The sequence below is a fragment of the Puntigrus tetrazona genome, chromosome 15 (genome assembly GCF_018831695.1).
Source record: "Puntigrus tetrazona isolate hp1 chromosome 15, ASM1883169v1, whole genome shotgun sequence".
Taxonomy (NCBI): Eukaryota; Metazoa; Chordata; class Actinopteri; order Cypriniformes; family Cyprinidae; genus Puntigrus; species Puntigrus tetrazona.
In genome coordinates, this window is record NC_056713.1 from 5,139,196 (window position 1) to 5,146,113 (window position 6,918).

The 6,918-nt window shown below is 36.9% G+C and overlaps 1 pseudogene; it reads right to left on the bottom strand.

Moving 5' to 3' along the window:
* Positions 1 to 1,926: 1,926 nt before the first annotated feature.
* On the bottom strand, positions 1,927 to 2,885 carry LOC122359353 (annotated as a pseudogene).
* Between the last annotated feature and the right edge of the window lie 4,033 nt (positions 2,886 to 6,918).

Below are 6,918 nucleotides of genomic sequence, written 5' to 3' on the forward strand. Positions count from 1 at the left end.
AATTTGAAATTGATTTTTGTACATCAATCAATAAATCGACAATTATTTTATTTATATAGCGCTTTAACAACACAGGTTGCATCAAAGCACTGAACAGTATAAAGTAGAAGAATACAATGACAGTGGGATATATGAATGACAAGAGTGAACAATTTGTTATTAAATGCAGAGACGGTCTCTGTAATCAATCTGACGATTGGCATAATTGACAACCACCAGGATGTGTTCATGTCCTGTGTTTCGCCGTCACAGGTGACCAACAGTGTTTCAGTTGGTCATCCTCTTCACTGAGCCCTGACAAATGAGCTTCTCCCTTCCCCTCAAGAACTCCGTTGAATCACATCAAGAAAGTGATTAGGATTATGGGAGGGGACTCACCTTCTTCTCCCGCTGTCAGAGGCCAACAAAAGCAGGGCATTGTTGCTGTCCTCTGGCTGGCTTCACCTTCATCCTTGTGTACACAGGTGTGATCGTTAGAAATGGGTCTTGCTCTCCATACGGGGCCCGAGGACTTGAGTCTGGACAAGGCTGACCATGCTGCCCCAATCCAGTAGAGTCTCTTGTTTGGCCTTCACCTCCCATAAGGGGCTCCGGTTGGTAGGTCAGAGTGAAGAATGAAGCCTGCCCAGCCACCTCTGGGCGCTTGGTAGAGTAAGATCCTTGGTGGGCAGTCGACCACCATGCGCCTCCTTTACCTGGCTAGGCCAATGGAGAATACCAGCAAGCCAAGATGGACATGACAGCTGAAAGCAGCCTGAACTCCCGGACAGGTAGGTGTGGGCTTGTACTTACTACTCATGGAAGTTAACTGCACAAGACAGAAATGAGAACGCACCTTGGCCGACTGTGGATCTGGAGTTTTGCCAGAGGGGCCCTTTAAGCGGCAGCTGGCCTGAGTGCTCGCGTAGTGTTCCGGCTGAACGTGGCTTCCCTCCATGGTAGGGAAGAGATTCTTTGCCTAGATGCAGTCCGGAAATACAGAAACACAAAAAAAATTATTGGTGAGAGATCACTTGTCGATGATTCTTCAAGCACTTGCCTGCATTCACTCCACGCAAATTGTCCTGCCAGGAATGGAACAAATACACAGCAAGGAGTGCTCAAAGCGAAAAGCCCGGAGGGTGGTTTTATTTAGAATAGTGTAACTTAAAGGTAATGTGTTTGCGTGGGTGAATCTGGTGAGGTCGAGCAGTGCTTTCTCTTTCCCCTCGTGGTGCAGTGGGTCCGCGGGGTGCTCCGTTGAGGCCGATGAGTCCACACGCTGCTTAATGGGAAAGCTTATAGAAGAGATAATGTTGGTTTGTTCTCTCATGGAGTCGATGCTCAACTTCTGGTATGCCTTGTACGGCTTTATAGCCAGGCCGGGATGAGCTACAGGTGTGACCAATCGGTTCTGTGATGGTGCGGCCAGGTGTCGCAGTCTGTTTCCACTGTTTCCCTATTACCAGTAACAGTATTCTCTGGGCCATGAAGTAGTCTTTGTATATGGTGTTTTGAATAGAACATTTGGCTTTTGACCTGTAAAGTTTGAGTGTTTCCAGTAAGTTGTGTAGTTTTTGAGATTTTGTTTACAATTTGTTTCATGTAATTGTGTGTTATAAATTTAGAAACCTGTAATAAAGTTAAAGTGAGACAAACATCATTGTATCACTTTTGTTTAAAGAAACAACTTTAATTTGTTTCTGTTTTTGCATTATAAAAGTAAGAAACATCAGTGATACATTTAGAACAAAAAATTATATTTTATTAGTGGTATTATTTCTCGTGATTTTAATTTAGGGAAAGAACAGCAAGTAAACGATATAACATTTCGAAATTATTGTATTCATCAGTAATTATTTACTATACATTGACTCACTATAGATTTAGATTTTTTAAAAAAAAAGACAGTAATCATTCAGTCGCAAAGAATAATAATATTACATACTACTGCAATGTGGGTTTTATGTGGTTCCAGGGGTAAATAAATGTTTTGAGTGCTCTTTTTATCCTAGAAAGTCTCATACCATACATGATAGGATTGATAAGCGGTGTACATATTGGAAAATAAAGTGAGAGTATCTGCACGGAGCGCAGGGAAGCATAGGCACCTTATCAAATCTGCTTTGGATAACTTCAAATAAACATCCAACAGAAAAATTCAGTAGCGATAAGGTGTGAAGTACATGTGCTTAAAAAGCCTTTTGGGTCATTTCTCTTGTAGACTTCAAGCAGACTCTTAAGATTTTTGCATATGAAAAACAAAATTAATGCTAGAGGAGCAACAATGGTTAGAATGATACCGATTACTTGCCATAAATGTTATTTGCTGTTGTGTCTGAGCAGGCCAGTTTCACAAGCATGTAGTTAATCGCACCATACTTTGTCCATTACATTTCCACACAACTTTAGCATTACACTCACCGAAAAATTTATGGAGAATTTGATAACTGAAACTGACCAGCCCAGAGCGATCAAAGTAGCTGTCATGGCAGGAGACATGATTCTATGATATTCCAAAGGATGACAGATGGCTACATATCTGTCATAAGACATGACTGCTAAATTACAAATTCTACTGATGCATACGTGTATAAAGTGAATATCTGAATGTGGCAAAAGGTCAGTGAAACTTCTGGAATCTTTGACAATAGCATATTATTTAAAAGAGATGGAAATAAAGCAATGCTGCCATACAATTCATTTACAGACAAACTGCATACAAAAAACATACATAGGTTCATGCAGAGACTTCTCCATACATATTATTCCAATAATTAATTGATTTGCTACAAGGATTGCTACAAACAACAGGACCAAAACAAAGAAAAATAAGTACTTAATATTCCCAATATCAATGTATCCAGTCAATATAATGGTCGAAAATGCGTTGAATTATCCATGAATGTCAGATGATAGCATTCAATGTTTAAAAGTTGTTCTTATAATCAGCGTACACACTGTAGATGTTGTAGCTTATTTGATTCACACGTGCTTCTGTATATAAAGGAATAAGTAAAATTAGTAATAAGACAGCAAGTATGAGAGTTGCAAAAGCAGAATAAAATTGTTTAGGTAATTTAAAAAATACTTTTGTTGAATAGAGCAGACTGTCAGTTGAAAGTTATTTTGAAACAGTCATATAAACCTAACCTACATTAAGAATATTAGCACATTTAAAAACAACTGTAATAAAACCTTCAATCAATAATATCAACTTTACTAAGTATAAAATCTATCCAGAGTACAATGTTTTAAGTCATCAGACATATAAAGTCAAATTATACTGTGCTCACGAAGCACCTGAATTTATAATAAAAAGGCAAAACACACAAGAGAGTGTTTAATGACATCATTAGTTTCAGGTTTCCAGGCTTCACTTACTAGGTAAATAAATTAGATATGTATTTTTAGAAATATCATTACTTAAATTGTTTAGTGTTAAAAATCAAGTTTAGTGTCAACTGCATTATCCACATTTTCCTCGTTTTTCCCCTTCTAATGTGCTGAATATTTTTTACACGTTATAATAACTACATAAAATATAATTAATTAGTTAAAGCATTCGTAAATAGCCAATTCATTATTTTAAAGATTGTTCCTACATTAAAAGGCATTGGTAAGCAATTAATAAATACAGCTATAGTAATAATATATTTATAAATATATAATATATTTATAAATATTTAATTCTTGAGCAACTTTAGTAGTTGCCAGTCATCTATTAGCTCATCCAAAGCGAGGACTTTTGCATTGTAAATCATTTACAAAAGAGATTTAAAGGTTCATTTATCTTAAAAAACAGAAAAGTTAAAAACAACACAGAGGAATGCAGAACACATTCATATTTGTTTTTCAAGATGCAGGTATTGAGAAACTATACAGTTGATAAAATGTACACTTGATAAAAATGAAAAAATAAACTCAAGGAAATTTCATTAGAAAAATTGTATCCCCTATGCAACCTAGTCTCACAGAATTCCATGTAATGACCACAGACCCTTAACCCTGAATCTGTGGTTTCATCACAGAATCTTAGTCAGTGACAGGCATCAGCCATGGTCCACATATGGATAACCCGGATACGGATTCAAATTCACATTCACATTTAAATTCAAATTCAAATTTTATTTGTCACATACACATACATACATGGTACGACATGCAGTGAAATGTTTTTACGACCATCCAGCATCGGAATGGAGACAAAATATATATATATATATATATATATATATATATATATATATATATATATATATATATATATATATATAAATATAAGAGAAGAAGTGTACAAAAGTATATAAAATAAAAAATAAAATAAAGTATAAAATATAAAATATAAAGTGTAAAGTGTAAAGTGGCTGTGTGAATGTCCAATGTAAAGTGACTAGTGCAATATTGTCCAGTGTAATTGTCCAATTGTAAGTGGCAAGTATCTGGGGAAAGAGGGGTGAACATGGGTAATGATATTGCCATCATTGCATATGTGTTGGGGTGTGATTTTTTTTTGTCACAACAGTTTTATTTATATTACATTTATATTAAATCTCCTGCTTTTACTAATAAATCAAGAATAAGCCTTTAGAGCTGAATTTATAAACTACTTAGTAATAATGTTGGGACAGTGCTTTGAGAGGATGATTAGGATATTTACTTTTGCTTACCTAATAATTCATAGTGTACAGTTATTACACCTAATTTGATGTCTACTACAGGTCTCAAAATAGTTGGGATGGGGGCATGTTTACCATGGTGTGGAATCTCCTCTTCTTTTCAAAACAGATTAAAGATGTCTTTGTTATGAGTTTGTGGAGTTTTGTGTTGGAATTTGGTTCCATTCTTGCCTGATATAGGTGTCCAGCTGCTGAGGAGTTTGTGTTCATCTTTGATGTATTTTTTTATTTAATGATGCACCAAATGTTTTCTATAGGTGAAAGATCTGGACTAAAGGCAGTTGAATTCAGCACCCAGGCTATTCTACTATGAAGCCATGCTGCTGTAATAGCTTCAGTATGTGGTTTTGCATTGTCCTGCTGAAATACAAAAGGCCTTCCCTGAAATAGACATTATCTGGAGGGTGCATATGATGATCTAAAATCTTTATATAACTTTCATAATGCTTTCCAAAACATGCAAGCTGATAACATAAATGTGCTTTATCACACCTGAATTCAATTATTCTATCCACAACCAGGCCTGATTACTGCCACACCTGTTTGCAGTCAAGAAATCACTTAAATAGGACCTGCCGGTCATGAATGAGGGGTCTGAGGCATACGGATCCATTCGCTGGCTTTTATTGAACAAAGGCATGGTCAAAGGAGGAACAGGCGTCAAATCACAGCAAACAGGAGTATAAGAGGCAAGGCAATAACAGAATCCAAAAACAGGCAGAGGTCAGGTCAGGCAGCAAACAATCAAAGTATCAAAAGACAGACAGGGTCAAAACCAAGGAATCTATGACTCGGGAAACACAAGGAAAACTAGAAACAACAATCAGACAATTAAACAATACAACCTGCAGGTGAGGGGCCTGCTACAGTATTTATAGTCTTTCAAACAGGAAGTAGTAACAGAGGGAGTGAACACAGATCATCCGGAGGTAAGAGCTCCTTCTGCTGGCTTGGTGACACTGCCTGACAAGATCCTCAAAAACTACACATTATGTTGAGATACAAAGAAATTCTGAAACAAAATAGAAATAAAGTAACGGAGATCTAACAGTCTGGAAAGGGTTATAAAGCCACTTCTAAAGCTTTGGATTTCAGTAAACCACAGTGAGAGCCATTATCCACAAATGGTGAAAACATGGAACAGTGGGGACCTTTCCAGGAGTGGACCAAAATTACCCCAAGAGCGCAGCAACAACACATCCAAGAGGTCACAAAAGAGAGTTCCAAGACAAAACAGCTGCTGAGCAAAAGGAACATAAAGCTAGTCTCAGTTTTGCTAGAAAACATCTTGATGATCCCCAAAACTTTTTGGGAAAATACTCTGTGGAGAACCAAGACAAGACCTATTTGGAAGGTGTGTGTCCCATTGCATCTGGTGTGAAAGACACACAGCATTTCAGAAAAATAACATCATACCAATAGTAAAATATGGTATTGGTAGTGTGATGAGGCTATTTCAGGACCTGGGAGAATTGCTATGATAAATGGAACCATGAAAGGTTCACCCACCCGCTTTAATCCAGTGGCTGGTTGAAGCATGGATGTGTGTAGACTGTTTCTAGCTCCTCTGTAAAATCACTTATATTGATTATTTTTTTAATTTAGTTCTGACCTTATATAATTTTGTTGGACTCAAATAGTTTTTTTGCTATATTAATTTAAATGTTACTGCTGATCCCTCTAGTTGTGATTAAATTTGGACCATTAATTAACTATAATACTTCCTAGTTTCCATCCAGTCTCGGACACTTAAAGACCTCTTTGGCCAGAACAGACTCACGACTCATCTGGGCCAGTCCAGGTCTTAGTCAGCGGCTACCCAGTAGATCGCTTACCTTGATGCAGCCATTTCCTCAATAGACTCAAAAAAGAATATGTTTTTTATGCAATCCCTAAGTAATAGCATGCTAAGCCAGTTTGGTGGCCAGACATCAAGATCTCAAAACCCCTGGCTCCGTCCATTGATCATTGACCTAACTCACCCTAGCACACAAACAATGCGGTCACTAACCTACTAGAATAATGATTTTAATGATAATATTATAAGTTAACCAAGATTCCTTTGAAAACCATGTTTGCAGCATCTGTAAAACTGTGTTTTTCCCTAAAAATATATCTAAATTATGACCTATGCTTTCAACCTCTAATGCAGAAATATTAACTCATGCGTTTATGACCTCGAGGTTAGATTATTGTAATGCTTTATTGGGTGGTTGTTCTGCACGCTTGATAAACAAACTTCATCTAGTCCAAAATGCAG